The following is a 17,855-nucleotide window of genomic DNA, read 5'->3' on the forward strand; positions in this document are numbered from 1 at the left end:
CGAGTGCTGCTGATGCGGCCGAACACTTCCGAGATCAAAAGGATCACGAAGTGGAAAAGCTATTCTGGTCACAATTCAACAATCCAGAGCGTCCGCTTCCATTGACTGAGCGGTTGGCCGAATGGGCCGAGCTGAATAGGTTATCCGGACTTGCTATGAGGTATGTCGTGGATCATCTGTGGCCGGGAAGGCCAAAGCCGAACGGTTATTTTAGCTTGGTGCAGCAGTTCCTTGGTGCGGTGTCGTATATCAACGCGATGAAGAGGTCAGCATGCGTGGAGGGTGCGCGGATGGCCCTTGCCCGTGTCAAGACATACTGGGCGGAGATGGAGGCCACCGCCATTGCAGCCCAAGATTCGGACGGAAGCCGAGTACCTGCCGAGCACTACTTTCAAGAAGTTCTGGAGGGCGCTCGTTCTATAGAGACGCAGTGCTCGAAGGATATTATGTTCGAATAACATGTATTTTCATTGAAAGAAATATTTTGCTGAAATGTAGAAGCTTTTTATACTTGTGCCTGCAAGAATTATGATACCTCATGTGCGGCCGTTTACGTATATTTATATATAACCTGAAAGATGGTAGTCGTCGGCTTCAGCCCCCACGCACATAATGCGGGGGTGTTCGCAAAAGACGCATTGTCACACTTGATCCAACGTCTTGGTCCATTAAGGAGGTGATAGCGCAGCGAGCTAGGCAATCGGACTATAATGCTTTATCACTTTCACTTAGCCATAGGAGTTTGACAGTGGGGCTACTATATAGCCCCTGGTGGCTCCGCGCTCACCCGAATTCGGGGCGCGTGTGTGCCTGGTCGGGAAACGGCCCTTCGTTTAGGCGGAGGAATCCCGAAGATTCCGCTAGGTCATCGAGTGGTTGACCAGTCTCACGCTATACCATGACAGTCAGTTTTCGGGTTTCTCTACTGAGGTGCTCGCCTGGCTGAACCGGGGCACAATCGCAGTAGTTCTCCTGGTGCCGCCTTAGCCGATAGAGCGGAACGTAAGGCAGCAAAACACAGGAGCCGGGCAAACCCAACGTTTGACCAAAGACATGATTCGGAGCTGATTCATATAAGGCCAAACTCGCGATGCCGGACACTCCCTAAGGTATTCGGTCTTTGTGATTTTAAACGGGCTGAAGCGCCCTTTGTAAGAAGCCCCTAGTGTCCAGGTATGTGCATTATTCTGACATGGCCACATGCCAAGACGCCAGCCTCCTTCTCAATTGCGCTGAGAATCCGGGGGATGTGTATCAACAAGAGACAATGAAAAAGGTTTACGCAGGGTCTTAATCTGAAAAAAAATCCTTAGAATGGGTCCCTGTTGCACATCTGCGCCTATGTCTCCGTTGTGCCGTATCCTGGATGGGTGTAACACGATGTTCATCTAGAAAAGAGAGGAACTTAGTTGAAAAAGTAGTCATGCAAAATGTATGTTATACTAAGTAAACGAGGTATGATTCAAGGTGGGAAGAATTGAGTTTTATTGCTGCTTGTTTACATGCGCGGAGCCCCTTGTATAGGGGTGTATAACCATCAAACCTTTAACAAGTAAATAATTATGCCGGACTCGTCCAGCCGTGTCCGTGGTCTTGACGACCTATTAAGCGCTCTGGTTGGTGAGGCAGTTTAGTGTGTGGCTGTTAAAGCAGCCGCACAGTCTTCCGCGCGCAAGGAGCGCTCAATGTTTCCCTTTACTGAAATGATGCCTTGTGGACCGGGCATCTTAAGCTAAGAGACGCATGGTGCGGTATTGCGTTGAAGCGGGCGAAAGCGTCGCGTCCCAGTAGTGCTTGATAGCCACTTTTAAATGGAGCGATGTAGAAGGTTAGCTTTTCGCTACGGAAGTTATCGGGAGAACCGAATATGACTTCTAGTAGGAGGGAGCCCGAACAACGAGCCCCTCGGCCTGGTGTTACTCCTTTAAAGGAAATATTGCTATGGCTAATTTTTGTTGGGTCTACCCCCATTTTGCGAACCGTGTCCTGATATATCAGGTTCACACTGCTGCCGCCGTCCATCAGGACTCGCGTAAAGTGGTATCCGTCAATCATCGGGTCTAATACCAAGGCAGCCCAGCCTGCGTGCCGGATACTTCCGGAGTAATCCCGATGGTCGAAGGTGATTGGTTTGGACAACCAGTGGCGAAACTCCGTTGTGATAGGCCGCATGGCACGTATCTCTGTGGGCGCCACTTTGTTTCTCCCTTTTGTCACATGTAATACGTTTACTGTTTTGACTTCTTGTGGGAATTTCTTCTGTTCCCCAGTGCTTTGCTTGTGAGGTTCATCATCGTCTTCACCTGGTGTATCCAGCCCCTTGCGTTCGGCATTGAGTTTGCCGGATTGCTTGAAGACCCAACATTCTCTGTGGGTATGAGGCTTACCAGGGGTGCTGTGGATTTGACATATCTTGTCCAGGATTTTGTTTAAGCTGGACAGTTCTATAACACCCCGGGTGTAATTTACCTTATCTGTATCTCCAACTCTTACCGCTTCCGGCTCTAAGTTATTTTATTTTCCTTGTTGTCAGGTTTTTGTCTCTGTGTGTTGTTGTCTTTGTCATGCATCTCATATCATGTCATCATGTGCATTGCATTTGCATACGTGTTCGTCTCATGCATCCGAGCATTTTCCCCGTTGTCTGTTTTGCATTCCGGCGCTCCTATGTCACCCGGTGGTCCTTTCTACCTCTTTTCGTGTGTGGGGGTTAAACATTTTCGGATTGGACTGAGCCTTGTCATGCGGCCTTGGTTTACTACCGGTAGACCGCCTGTCAAGTTTCGTGCCATTTGAACTTCGTTTGATACTCCAACGGTTAACCGAGGGACCGAAAAGGCCTCGTGTGTGTTGCAGCCCAACACTCTTCCAAACTGGCCCAAAACCCACCTAAACCTCCTCCATCATCTAGAGCGTTCGATCACGATCGCGTGGCCGCAAACCGCACCTCATTTGGAGCTCCCTAGCTCCCTCTACCTCTATAAATAGATCCCCTTCTGAAAATCCCGGATCCCCTCGTCTCAAACCCTAAAAAAATCCCTCTCCGCCGCCGGACAATGTCCGTCCCTAGCCGGACAATTTGCGCCGCCGCCGCCGGCCAATAGGGCGCCGCCACGTCATCCCGCCGGATCCCGCGCCGCCACGTCTCCTCCACCACGCCTCGCGCCGGCCAGTGCCGCCCCGGTGTCCGTCCGCCTCCTCCCCGACGAGAACCGCTCCGGATTCGGCTTCCCGATCCGCTCCGGTGAACAGTAGCTCCCTCCAGCGATCCTCGGCTTCCGTGCACGATCTGGATCCAGATCTAGATCCATCGGTTGACTTTTTCCTCCCTGAAACCCTAATTTTCTTGCATACTTTGACATGCCATAACTCTGCATCCGTAGCTCCGATTCGTGCGTGTAGCATATCAAAATGTTCGTCTCGACGAGTACATCATTTCATATCATTGCATCATTTTCATTTGAGCTCATCTTGTTGCCCGAAATGCTATTGGAAGAGGGCTGTGTGAGTAATATGTCAGATCTATTTCAGCAAATGGCCTTTTGTCATTTTTGCCATGTTTAATGTGTGCATGCTATGATCCTGAGCTCTACATGTGTTTTGTTAAATGCCATGCCATCTTTACAGGGGTGTATGCCATGTATTTTTGTGATATTTGTGGCGACTAGCACAAGCATGCAAAGTAGCCTACTCGTTGATGTTGATTTCAGGGACTTAGAATTTCACTAAGTCCTTGTCCTGTTTTTGTTTTTATGCCATATGTTCATGTTGTTTCCTAGTGACCTGTGCCTCTTTTGAGGATGATCAGTAAGAATGTTTTGTTAATATTGTGGTGCTTTATCCATTCATGTCTTTGTTTTCATTTATGGAGCACCCCATCTTGAGTCAATCGAGCTCTACTTTTGCTATAAAATGATCCTGGCAGATTGTTGACATGTTTAGCGATTTTGCCGAGGATGTTGTTATTGATCCGTGCATGCTATGTTGTTGTTCTTGCCATGTATAGCTTCTATGCCATGTCTTCTTGATGGGTGTATGCTTAGTTTGTCATGCCATACTCTGCAGTGAGTGCATCGAGCTCGTAAACATGCCTACTCGTTAACTGTTTTGCATGCTCCAGTTCTTCACTAAGTCTGAATCTGTTTGTGTTTTTGCTATGTTCACATGCTTGCAATTGTATTTTCTGATCCCTTTTGGCTCAAGGTCACTAAGGGACTTTTGTTAATTGCTTTGAGTAGCTTCATGATGTGCCTTGCTTTGCCATGTTAAGTTCCTGTAGCATGTAGTTTTCATGCTCTAAAGATTGCTTCCTGATGATAAATTTCAGACTTATGTTAATTTCACTAAGTCTGAAACCTGTTATCATTTGCACTTTTGTCATGCTTGTTTGAATCTGTTAATGGATGAATTAGCCATAGCTCAGTGTTCATCTTTTGTCAAGCTTCATGAGTGGATCCCTGCAATGTATTTTGTTGCCATGTTTGAGTGATGTAGCATATTTATCTTGATGCATTTAGATGGCTACTTGCTGATTATCGCAGACCGGTGCCATATTTGTTTTGCTTGCCATTTCCAAACCGTGCATCCGATTCCGGTGATCTTTATATCGATTTCAACCGAAATCAACTCCCCTTTTCAATGGCACTCTTGGATTTCCAAGTTGAGGCCAGGTTCAATCATTCCTTTGCAAATCTTGCATATGCATCACATATTCGCATCCCGCATATCATACCATGTTTGCATCATGTTGTTTGAGCATTGCACGTGGTTGATTGTGCTCCTTTTGCTTGTTGTTATTGTTTGGGTAGAGCCGGGAGACGAGTTCGTGAATGAGGAGCCCGTTGAGTTCGCTTACGAGGATCAAGTCAACTTTGAGAATTTTGCAGGCAAGATGACCATACCCTAGAAATCACTTCTATCTTTGCTTGCTAGATGCTCGCTCTTTTGCTATACCTATGCTACGATACCTACTACTTGCTTTCATGCCTCCCATATTGCCATGTCAAACCTCTAACCCACCATGTCCTAGCAAACCGTTGTTTGGGTATGTTACCGCTTTGCTCAGCCCCTCTTATAGCATTGCTAGTTGCAGGAGAAGATTGGAGATCGTTCCTTGTTGGAACTTGTTTATTGTTGGGATATCACCATATTATCTTGTTTATCTTAATGCACCTATATACTTGGTAAAGGGTGGAAGGCTCGGCCTTATTCCTAGTGTTTTGTTCCACTCTTGCCGCCCTAGTTTCCGTCATATCGGTGTTATGTTCCTGGATTTTGCGTTCCTTACACGGTTGGGTTATAACGGGAACCCTTGACAGTTCGCCTTGAATAAAACTCCTCCAGCAATGCCCAGCCTTGGTTTTACCATTTGCCACCTAGCCTCTTTTTCCCTTGGGTTTCCAGAGCCCAAGGGTCATCTTTATTTAAAACCCCCCGGGCCAGTGCTCCTCTGAGTGTTGGTCCAAACTAGAGCCCTGTGCAGCGCCCCCTCGAGGAAACCCGAGGTTTGGTTTTAGTTGTATGGAGCGCTCATCTGAGTGTGCCCTGAGAACGAGATATGTGCAGCTCCTATCGGGATTTGTCGGCACATTCGGGCAGTGTTGCTGGACTTGTTTTATCATTGTCGAGGATGTCTTGTAACCGGGATGCCGAGTCTGATCGGATTGTCTTAGGAGAAGGAATATCCTTTGTTGACCGTGAGAGCTTGTGATGGGCTAAGTTGGGACTCCCCTGCAGGGATTTGAACTTTCGAAAGGCGTGCCCACGGTTATGGGCAGATGGGAATTTGTTAATGTCCGGTTGTAGATAACATGAAACTTAACTTAATTAAGATGCATCAACCGCGTGTGTAACCGTGATGGTCGCTTCTCGGCGGAGTCTGGGAAGTGAACACGGTGTTGGAGTAATGCTTGACATAGGTTGCTAGGATCACTTCTTGATCATAGTTGTTCGACCATGCTTTTGCCTTCTCTTTTGTGAATATGTTAGCCCCCCATATATGCTAGTCGCTTGCTGCAGCTCCACATCATACCTTTACCTTACCCATAAGCTTAAATAGTCTTGATCGCGAGGGTGTGAGATTGCTGAGTCCCCGTGACTCACAGATTCCTTCCTAAACCAGACGCAGGGACCGATGATACTGTTCCAGATGACATGACCGAGCTCAAGTGGGAGTTCGATGAAGACTCTCGCCGTTACTATGTGTCTTTCCCAGGTGATCTTTAGTGGTGCCCAGTTGGGGCGATCGGGGACTTTGTCGCATGTGGGGGTTGATCTTTATTTTGGTACCGTAGTCGGACCATGAGTTTATTGGATGAATGTAATGTTATTCATGTATTTGTGTGACGTGGCGAGTGTAAGCCAACTATGTATCTTTTCCCCTTTATTTATTTACATGGGTTGTTGTGAAGATTATCTTACTTGCGACATAGCTTTCAATGCGGTTATGCCTCTAAGTCGTGCTTCGACACGTAGGAGATATAGCCGCATCAAGGGTGTTACAAGTTCGTCCCTGTTATCCTTGAGAGGCAGCTTTTGCTGACCCCACCGAGAGCTTTTGAATCCGGCGTTAACTGTCGTGCTCTTCGGGCTGGTTTCCTTATTCTGGCGCTGGTCTTTGCTGCATCGTGGCTTCCCGTTTCCATCCCTCACTTCAGATGTACTTGGGTCACTGGTGCTGCATCTTGCCAACCAGCTGTCCTCGCCCGCGCAAAAGCGGGTCATGAGGCTTGTTAATGCGGCCATTGTTCTTAGCTTTTCCTGGCCGAGGTGTCTGGCGAGCCATTCGTCTCGAACGCTGTGTTTAAAAGCTGCTAGGGCTTCGGCGTCCGGACAGTCGACTATTTGGTTCTTTTTAGTAAGGAACCTGTTCCAGAGTTTTCGGGCTGACTCTCCGGGCTGTTGAGTTATATGACTTAAATCATATCCATCCGGTGGTCGGATATAGGTCCCTTAAAAATTTGCCCAAAAGGCGTCCTCGAGCTCTTTCCAACTTCCAATAGTGTTTTTGGGGAGGCTTTTGAGCCAATGCCTGGCTGGCCCTTTGAGCTTGAGGGGTAGGTATTTGATGGCGTGGAGATCATCTCCTCAAGCCATGTGGATGTGGAGGATGTAGTCCTAAATCCAGACCCCGGGGTCTGTTGTTCCGTCATATGCCTCTATGTTTACGGGTTTGAATCCCGCTGTAAATTCATGGTCCAGCACCTCATCAGTGAAACATAGGGGGTGTGCGGCACCCCTGTATTTGGGTGTGTCGTGGTGTTCGGATATTTTTTATGTTGCATTGCTTGCAAGAGTGTGCTTTCTTGGCCCGTAGATAGATCTGGTTGGGCCATCTCTTTGATGTGAGTCCTCGTGTGGATCACGTGCTGGCTTGTGTGCGGCGCCGTGTGCCGCTACGTGAGGTCGTCTATCCGACCAGATGGCTGCTTTGTTTTTTGATTGGGGGGGCTCTAAGGCCTCCTCATCAAATTCGGGCAGTAGCTTTCGCTTCGGGTAGCTCTTTGTGTGGCGACTACCGCCATATTTGTCTACGGTGTTGAGTACTTTGCTCCATCTGATTCTGAGTGCATCTTCCGCGGTCTTCAGCTTCCGCTTCTGCTTTTTCAGGCTACGCGCACTGGCGACGAGCCTTTTATGGAGGTTCTTCTGCTCCGGGAACTTGTCCGGCATGAGGTCATCCGGACTGTTATCTTCGCTGGGGACGGGTTGTTCGGTTTGATTATCCAAATTGCCTTGTTCGGACGGTTGCTCGATGCCATGTTCGTCGTCCGCCGGCTCGCCCTGCTCTGTGGCTGGGTCTGTATGACCGCTGTTTCTGTCGAGGCGGGGTTTGGAGCGGCGCTTGCGCTGCCGCTTTGACTGCTTTTCGAGGGAACGATCCTTCACCGCGTTCTCCCATTCCTCATCGTCGTTTCCTTTGGGTGTGTCCACCATATATACATCGTGAAATGAGGTGGCTGTCCAGTGCCCTGTAGGCGCTGGTTCCTGTTCGTCTCCTACATCGTCGTCCATACCGTCGATGTCTTCGGAGTCGAAGTCGAGCATGTCGGTCAAATCATCGACAGTGGCTATGAAGTGGGTGGTGGGTGGGCGTCGAATTTCTTCATCGTCCGCATCCCAATCCTTCTGGTCATAATCCGGCCATGACGCTCTTGATAAGGAGAGAGACCTTAGTGAGTTCAGTATGTCGCCGAAGGGCGAGTGCTGAAAGATATCGCGGCAGTGAACTCCATGATCGGCGCCCAATCGGATTCGATTGGCAGAGGCGCGGATGGTTCAGAGTCCGGAGGAGAGTCCGGCAATGTGGAGTCATGGGCCTCGTGAAGGATAAGGTTTGTGTTCGGCTCGATCTCCGTCGAGGCTACGGCCTTCATGGCGGGGTTCAACCACCCGTCCCTGGATGGCGCAGTTGGCTCCGAATTGAAGGTCGGAGCGATTGCAGGTGCGATCTCCTAAACATTGTCCGGCGGCAGAGCTAAATCATGCCCATCATGATAGTGCAGCGCACTTGGCAAGGGCTCGAATCCGTTGAAGATTAAGTCTCCGCAGATGTCGGCCGTGTAGTTTAAACTTCCAAACCTGACCTAATGGCCAGGGGCATAGCTTTCAATCTGCTCCAGATGACCAAGCGAATTGGCCCGTAGTGCAAAGCCATCGAATACGAAGATCTGTTCAGGGAGAAAAGTCTCACCCTGGACCGCATCGCTAACGATGATCGAAGGAGCCATCAAGCCTGATGATGACAACACAGAGGAACTCTCAATGAAAGCACCAATGTCCGTGTCAAAACCGGCGGATCTCGGGTAGGGGGTCTCGAACTGTGCGTCTAGGCGGATGGTAACAGGAGACAAGGGACATGATGTTTTTACCCAGGTTCAGGCCCTCTTGATGGAGGTAAAACCCTACTCCTATTTGATTAATATTGATGATATGGGTAGTACAATAGTAGATCTACCACGAGATCAGAGAGGCTAAACCCTAGAAGCTAGCCTATGGTATGATTGTTGTGATTGTGTCCTACGAACTAAACCCTCCGATTTATATAGACACCGGAGGGGGCTAGGGTTACACAGAGTCGGTTACAAGGAAGGAGATCTACATATCCGTATTGCCAAGCTTGCCTTCCACGCCAAGGAGAGTCCCATCCGGACACGGGACAAAGTCTTCAATCTTGTATCTTCATAGTCCAACAGTCCGGCCAAAGGTTATAGTCTGGCTGTCCAAATACCCCCTAATCCAGGACTCCCTCACCTACCAATCCAGAGGCCCGTGTATTACCTGAGAGAAGTACTGTTGTAGGATTGAAAGTATGTCCAGAAGGGGGGTGATTAGACTAATTGACCAAATAAAAACCTATCCTTTTCCCAATTTTAGTTCTTGGCAGATTTTAGCAACTTTGGACAAGTCAAGCAATCTTAACACAATTCAAGCAAGCATGCAAAGAGTATATTGGAGGATTCAAACGCAATAGGAGACACGGATGTTTGTGGTTCCGATAGGTGGTGCTATCGTACATCCACGTTGATGGAGACTTCAACCCACGAAGGGTAACGGTTGCACGAGTCCACAGAGGGCTCCACCCACGAAGGGTCCACAAAGAAGCAACCTTGTCTATCCCACCATGGTCGTCGCCCACGAAGGACTTGCCTCACTAGCGGTAGATCTTCACGAAGTAGGCGATCTTCTTGCCCTTACAAACTCCTTGGTTCAACTCCACAATCTTGTCGGAGGCTCCCAAGTGACACCTAGCCAATCTAGGAGACACCACTCTCCAAGAAGTAACAAATGGTGTGTCGATGATGAACTCCTTGCTCTTGTGCTTCAAATGGTAGTCTCCCCAACACTCAACTCTCTCTCACAGGATATGAATTTGGTGGAAAGCGAATTTGAGTGGAAAGCAACTTGGGAAGGCTAGAGATCAAGATTCATATGGTAGGAATGGAATATCTTGGCCTCAACACAAGTGTAGGTGGTTCTTTCTCAGAAAAAGTAAGTTGGAAGTGTAGGTTTGTTCTGATGGCTCTCTCTTTGAATGAAGAGGTGGTGGAGGGGTATATATATCCTCCACACAAAATCTAACCGTTACACACAACTTGCCAATCTCGGTGGGACCGAATTGACAAACTCGGTCGGACCGATTCAGCAAAGCTAGTGATCGTTAGGGTTTTCGGTGGGACCGACATGCAACTCGGTAGGACCGATATGGTTAGGGTTAGGGCATAACGTAATCTTGGTGAGACCGATTACACAAACTCGGTGAGACCAATTTTGGTAATAAGCTAACTAGAGAGTTGGTCAGGTAAACTCGGTGGGACCGATCGCTCATTTCGGTGAGACCGAAACGTTACGAAGGGAAAACAGAAAGTTTACATTGCAATCTCGGTGGGACCGATCGCTCATCTCGGTAAGACCGAAATGTTACGAAGGGAAACAAAGAGATTACAATCCCATCTTGGTGAGACCGAGATCCCTATCGGTGAGACTGATTTGCCTAGGGTTTGTGGTAGTGGCTATGACATTTGAAACTCGATGGCGCCGGATAGAAAGAATCAGTGGGGCCGAGTTTGACTTTTGGTTTAGGTCATATGTGGATATGAGAAAGTAGTTGAGGGTTTTGGAGCATATTACTAAGCATTTTGAGCAAGAGCCTCATTAAGCAACACCTCATCCCTCCTTGATAGTATTGGCTTTCCTATAGACTCAATGTGATCTTGGATCACTAAAATAGAAAATGTAGAGTCTTGAGCTTTGAGCTTGAGCCAATCCTTTTGTCCTTAGCATTTTGAGGGGTCCACTTTTCTCATCCATGCCATGTCAAACATTGAGCTTTCCTGAGATATTAATCTTGAAATGGCATTAGCTCAATGAGCTATATGTTGTTAGGAATTACCAAAACCACCTCGGGATAGTTGCACTTTCAGTCTCCCCCTTTTTGGTAATTGATGACAACATATAGATCAAAGCTTCGGCAAATGATATAAGAGTGAAAAACATTGTCACTTTGAGAAGTATGTGAAAAGCAAGAGCTCCCCCTAAATTTGTGCATAGTTTAAGATTTGCTTTTGACTGCAAATGCACAATGAGTTAGGAACATGGGTTACTCTTCCACGTCACATACATCTTGGTGGAGCGCTCAAAATGATAATAATGAAATACATGCACTCATCCCCAATCAAAGTGAATGATCATATACGGGGATATAAAAGGATAATGTCATACCACAAGCATTAAGGTAGCATATGATCAAACACATGATCATCCAAGTATCACACACAAGCATAAAGTATCGCAAACAAGCAAAAAAACAAAGTTCAACTACCAAACAAAAAGAGATAATAAAAAGCAACACACTCTCTCTCTCAAAGCCTATGATCTATACATTTTCTCCCCCTTTGGCAACAAGTTACCAAAAAGTTCATAAAAATGCGTAGTGCTAGATCGACTCTCAGGCTTGGTCTTCAGGTGGTGGTGTAGATAAAACGCCAAGGACGAAGGCATCAGTTGATGTAGATGGAGCTGGTGGAGTGGGTGCTGGAGCTGGTGGCACTGAAGCTGTAGCTGGTGCAAACGAAGTTGCTCTGGTGTCTGTGACAGGCACTGCAGCAGATCTCTGTCCTCTGGGCACTCTAGCAAAAGCATCAGTGATAGACTTGCCCTTCTTCTCATGCACTTCATCCTGAAGTTGCTCAACAATTGACTGGATCTCAGTGACCTTCACATCTAAGTCATAGAACTTCTGCTCCATGATCCTCTCCAAGCTCTCCTGGTTTTGAGTCAGGGTAGCCAATCCCTTCTCAATCCTCAGAGTGGAGGCAATCAAGTAGCCAAGCTGATCTTGCTTGCTCTTCAGAAGATACTGAGATGCCTCATCAGTGGTTGGCATCTTTGCAGCCTTTTCAGCCCTTGCCTTCTCCCTCTTGGCTTGTGCTTGCACAGAAGTTGGTTCATTTTCATCCATCACCACAGTGTTGTACTCAAAGTCTGGGTAGATGGGCATGTGTTCCTTGTCCAGGAGATATGTGCCAGTGCCCATCTTGGAGTTGATTAGCTCCTGAATCTGTGGGGCATACCCAAAACTCCTCTTCTGATCTGCAGTTGTTCTCTTAATGGTTTCCACAATTAGGCCCATGACCTTGAACTTTTGAGTCACATCAAATATGTGAAGCAAGTTAATTGCATGGCCTTTGATCATCTTGTGATCACCTGACTTTAGCAGAAGAGTGTGCCTGAGGATCCAGTTGATTGTTGGAAAACCTGACAGAAGGTAATGTACTGATCCAAACTTGTGTGTCTCAAGAGCAGCATCTGGGATCTCTTTGTACATATGTGCCATGGTGTTGCGATCCTTCTTCTTCTTGGCATAGACATCCAAGTCATCTTCACTCTCCTTAGGAGCATTGATCAATTTTGCCCATTCTTCAACCGTTGATTGATACCTCGTACCTTCAGACATCCAAACAATCCTTCCATCTGGGTAGAAATGAGCTGTGGAGTAGAACTGCATAATAAGCTCATCATTTCACTTTGTGAGCTTTTGAGCCACAAACATATCGACTCCACATGCCTTAAAGCTGTCATATACACCAGGGAAGTGATCTTCATTTTCCTCAATGAATTTCCAGTCTACCCATCTCATGTCACACACTATGGGCTTCTTGTCAAGTAAGATAGTCTCATAGAAGTCATGTTGTTCCTTTGTATGGAACCTGTAGTCCACAACAGTCCTTCTCCTGGTGGCATATGGATCAGACTCTCTCCATAGCCTTAAACCTGAATATTTCCTGATTTTCATATTCTCTGGAACTGGGTGAGCATCATTGTGATCTGGAATTTTGGGCTTCAACTTTCTCAACACGACAAAATCATCTTCTTCTTCAGCAGCTTGAGGCACCGGGGCCTTGTTCTTCTCCTCAGCAGGGATGTTCCTGGTGCTCCTCTTGGGTTTTGGCTTTGGAGTTGGAGCAGCAGTCATAGGAGCAGTTTTGGGCTTAGATGGAGCAGCCCCTGCCCTTATAGCATCTCCCATAAGCTTTTGCGCTTTGGGTGCTGGTGCTGCATCCTCTTCCTCTTCTTCAGAATCTCTCATTATTGAAGATCTGCCAAGCACTCTGGCAATGGTCTTCTTGACCCTTTCTTTCCTTTTCTTGCCTTCTCCAACTGCCTCTTTTGATGGCTTGGAGGTTTCAACAGTGGATGCTCTGGCTTTTGACATAGGCACTCTCTTGGCAGGAACCTTTTGCTTCATTCCTGGCTTAGTGGCAGCAGCTGTGCCATATTCCTTTTTCAGAACTTTCCTTTTTGAGGTGGCCTCTTCCATAACAACCACATAGTCCTCATCCTCAGAATCTGAGGTTTTCTTCTTCCTGGTCCTGGTGGCTGCCTTAGGCAAGTTGCTGGGTGTACTTCTGCTTCCTTCATCAAAGCTGCTAGAGGGACTAGTGCCCTCACTCATGTTCACTTGCTCCTCAGACTTGTTCTGACTGTCACTCTGATCTGACATGATGGAAACACTAACAGCAGACCCTGTGAATAGATTATAGATGAGGTAGATTTGATAAGAATCACAAAGTACAGAGGTTTTTGCAAAAGAATGAGTTAAAAACTTAGTTTTAGTTTTCCACAGAAAGCATTTCGGATTTACCGATTTGCATACTCGGTGATACTGAAGCAGCTTTTGGAACCTAAACTAGTGAACTCGGTCAGACTGGGTCACAGTTCGGTGGCACCGAGACTGCTAGGGTTTCACAAAGTATTGAACTCGGTCACGCCAATTTGCAATTCTCGTTCAGGCCGAGAATCACATGTGCAATGGCCTTAGCCAAATCGGTGGAACCGATTTTAACAACTCGGTCAGTCCGAGATGGTTTCGGCGGAAACCTAACCCTAAATTTTCAATCCACGACTAAACTACAGAGTGATTTCGCTGGATAGAATGATCTCAATCGTGGCAAGATACATGGCAAAACAATGTGCTAAGAATCGGAGGGGGGAATAGCACAAGGATCAAGTCCATAACCTAGTGCGGCGATGGACTTGCTACGGCGACAACGACGGAGATGATTCCCGTTGATGGCGGAAGAGACCAGTGGTGGGAGGCAACTGGTGATGAGGAGGACGATCCGGAGACCCAGGGAGGCAGAGCAGGCTGAGTGCGGGCGAAGGGGTTTGGAAAATTTCCAAATTTTGGCCCGGGGATTTATATATAGCCTGACTCTGTCGGTGTGACCGAGTGGAACAACTCGGTGGCACCGAGATTCATAACTACAAGCAGTTACTGAAACTCGATGTGACCGAAAAGTTCAAATCGGTTGCACCGAGATTGAAAACCTAGATCGACTTAGTGATCTCGGTATGACCGAAATGGATGAATCGGTCAGACCGAAATGCACAAAGAAGTTTTTGATTTTTAAGTCTATGACGAATCGGGGACTCCGAGTGCTCCTCACATAGAGTGGTTCGAATCTGACTTGATCAAACTTTGTGATGTAGCATGAATAGAGTTTGAGACGAGAAAAGCATAGATAGCTAGAGAGGGTTCTTAGGCATTCTTGTCCATCCACTTGGCAAAATAAAAAGGAACCAATCAATCAAAACAACAAGTGGATGTCCTCGAATGAGTAAATTATGCAAGCAACATGCTCACACAATAAAATGGCAAATGAAATATGTGGCAAAGCATGCACAGCCAATTCTAGAATCTATCAAGCAATTGGCGATGACTAGGTCATCTATATATGAGTATATTGACTTAGGAGTCAAATGAGAACATTTGATCATAGGTCATACTCATCATTTAAGCACAAATGGGGTTGCCATTTTTACATAAAGCGTTGTTGTGTTCACACCATTAGAGTTGCTTTAGCTCAATTTTAGAGTAAAGCTCCCCCTAGATGTGAGATCCCCCCTAAGAGGGATTAACTAACCTTGGGTTTTGTCAATGATGACTTCATGTAGGTGTTGAAGATGTGGATGCTCAATGTGTATGTAGATCATTTGGAGCAATCCTTTGGAGTGAGTTGCACTTTCAATACCTACACGGGTTAGTCCCACAAGGAACAAACAAGGATATCCATAGACATAGAGTGATGCACACACAAGATGATGTCTATGAAAGCATTAGGTTACCTTGTCCCTTGTCTTACCAACAAAAGGGTTTGTGACTCCTTGAACTAGTGCAAGATGTGGAAGTTGATTGCACTTGTTCTTGCCAAAATGATAAGAGTGAGGTATGTTGGCGGAGTCACCCTCAAGAACTCTCTAGTTCTTCTTCTTCGGGATCCACATCATCTTGATGGGAATCCTTGGAGTTGTATTCGTACTTGATGAAGTAGAACTTGATGTAGTCTTGGGAACCCACTTGACCAAGGCCTTGGGTGCTTCTTCAAATGCATCAATTTCCTCTTGAAGCTTATCCTTGCCTTTTTGCTTGTGGTCTTGTGGTGGAAGATCATCTTGAGCTTGTGTCCCTTTGAAGGAAGTAGGATCATACTTCTCTTGTTGAGGAACAAACTTCGCCTTGGGGTATTGATCTTCTTCCCACTCAACTTCATTGGCATTGAACTTTCGTTCAAAACCAACACCTTGGTTCTTCCGGTGCCTTCCTTGCTTGCGTACAATTTCCACGAATTGCTTACTCCCGGCAAGGCTTTTGTAAACACATTTCTCTATAATTCCCTTCAATAAGCTATTTTCTTGCTCAAGTGTAACTTGGCTAAGAGAATCATTAGTGGAATCAATAGAACTACTAGAAGCAACAACATTAGATTTAGCATGATTATTGTTACTACTAGAGGAAGAATCTTTCTTGTTCTTGTTACTAGACTTGACTTGAGGCATGTAAGTGGATAAGAGTAAACGCTTGGCAATGTAAGAAGAACTTTTCTTGCGAAGATCATCACTGATTGCCTTTAAGTACTCATGCTCTTGCTCAAGGTTGAGCTTTTCAAAATGTAATTTCTCATGAGTCCTTAAAAGTTCTCGATGATCTCCTAAGATAGTTTCATGAGCTAACTTAAGAGTGTTTAGTTCTTTAGTTAGAAACTCAATCTTCTCCTTATCATTGTCATTCGTTTTATCTTAATTAGCATGATTAATTGATGTTTCATCATAGTATTCATCACTAGAGTTGTCAACAAGTAAATCATCATCACCTAACAAGTCATCTTCATCACTATTGAAATCAACATACTCGGGGTGTGATACCTTTGGGCCTTTAGCCATGAAGCATCTTCCAAGTCCTTCATTTGGTGAATCAAATATGTCATAGGAGTTGGTTGACACAAGTGCTAGACCGGCAACACCTTCATCTTGAGTATATTCGGAGTCGGAGTGATAGCTTCTCTCGGAGTGATTGTCGAAGTCGGAGCCGGATACCCATTCACCAACATGAGCTTGATGTATTTGTTTTGTGTAGCTCCTTGATGACTTGTCCTTCCTTTCCGAATATTTGCTTCTCCAGGATGTTCTTCGTTCATAACGATCATCTCTACTCCTTCTCTCTCTTGATGGTGATTCTTCTCTTCTACTTCTTATTTTTGGAGAATCTTCTCTTCTTTTGTAGGGTGTCGTACACTCATTGGAATAGTGTCCGGGTCTTCCACAATTGTAGCAATTTCGCTCTCGACTAGAAGATCTTTTGTCATTGTAGGACCTTGACTTGGAACTTCTCTCTTTGCTTCTACTCTTGTAGAACTTGTTGAAGTTCTTCACCATTAGGCTCAATTCTTCATTGAAGGTTTTTTTTCTCACTTGATGATGTGGGAGCTTCACATGAGGCTTTGTAAGCACCACTTGACTTGTTATGGAGCTCCTCCTTATCCTTGAGTGACATCTCATGAGCAACAATTCTTACAATGACTTCCGTTGGCTTGAGATCTTTGTAATTGGGCATCATTTGGATCAATGTGCAAACGGTATCATATTTTCCGTCCAAAGCTCTTAGGATCTTCTTGATGATGAATTTGTTGGTCATCTCTTCACTTCCTAAACTGGCGATCTCATTTGTGATAAGAGCAAGCCTAGAGTACATTTCAGCGACACCTTCACCATCCTTCATTTTGAACTTGTCAAGTTGACTTTGAAGCACATCCAACTTGGATTCCTTGACGGAGTTGGTACCTTCGTGCATATCAATCAAAGTATCTTAAATTTCCTTTACATTCTCAAGACGGCTGATTTTGTTGAATTCTTCGTGGCACAATCCGTTGAAGAGGATATCACAAGCTTGAGCATTGTATTGCAGCATCTTCAACTCTTCCGCGGTAGCTTCACGATTCGATTCTCTCCCATCAAAGAATTCACCTTGCAAGCCAATACACACAATAGCCCATACGGCGAGGTTATGTCCAAGAATATGCATTTTCATCTTATGCTTCCAACTAGCAAAATTAGTGCCATCAAAGTAAGGACCTCTACGGTGGTAATTTCCCTCGCTAGATGCCATACTCTCCTAGGTTGTGAAACCAAGGCTATGACTTTGTAACATCCCAAATTTTCAATTTGGGATGTTATACATTAGGTCATCATGCATATCATATTTTATTTTGCTTTTGGTTTTGATCCTAGAAAATCCTAAGCAACTCAAGGACCCACGGAGAGTGTTGGGGATTTCGTTATTTACATATTTGAGTTTTCTCAAATTATGTAAACAGGATCATTTGATTTTATTTATTTTATCATCAATTATTTCTATTACAAAAATATGAGAGAGGGAATAAAATGACTTTTCCAAAATATAGAAATATTGAGGATTTAATAAAAAAATCAAATAAGTTTTATTTCGGAGTTTTTGGTATTTTTATTTGAATTTAGGAAAAATGCGCGTTTTTCAAAGTTGTAGTTTGGGCCCAGATAAA

Source organism: Triticum urartu, chromosome 6 (genome assembly GCF_003073215.2).
Source record: "Triticum urartu cultivar G1812 chromosome 6, Tu2.1, whole genome shotgun sequence".
In the NCBI taxonomy this organism is placed as follows: Eukaryota; Viridiplantae; Streptophyta; class Magnoliopsida; order Poales; family Poaceae; genus Triticum; species Triticum urartu.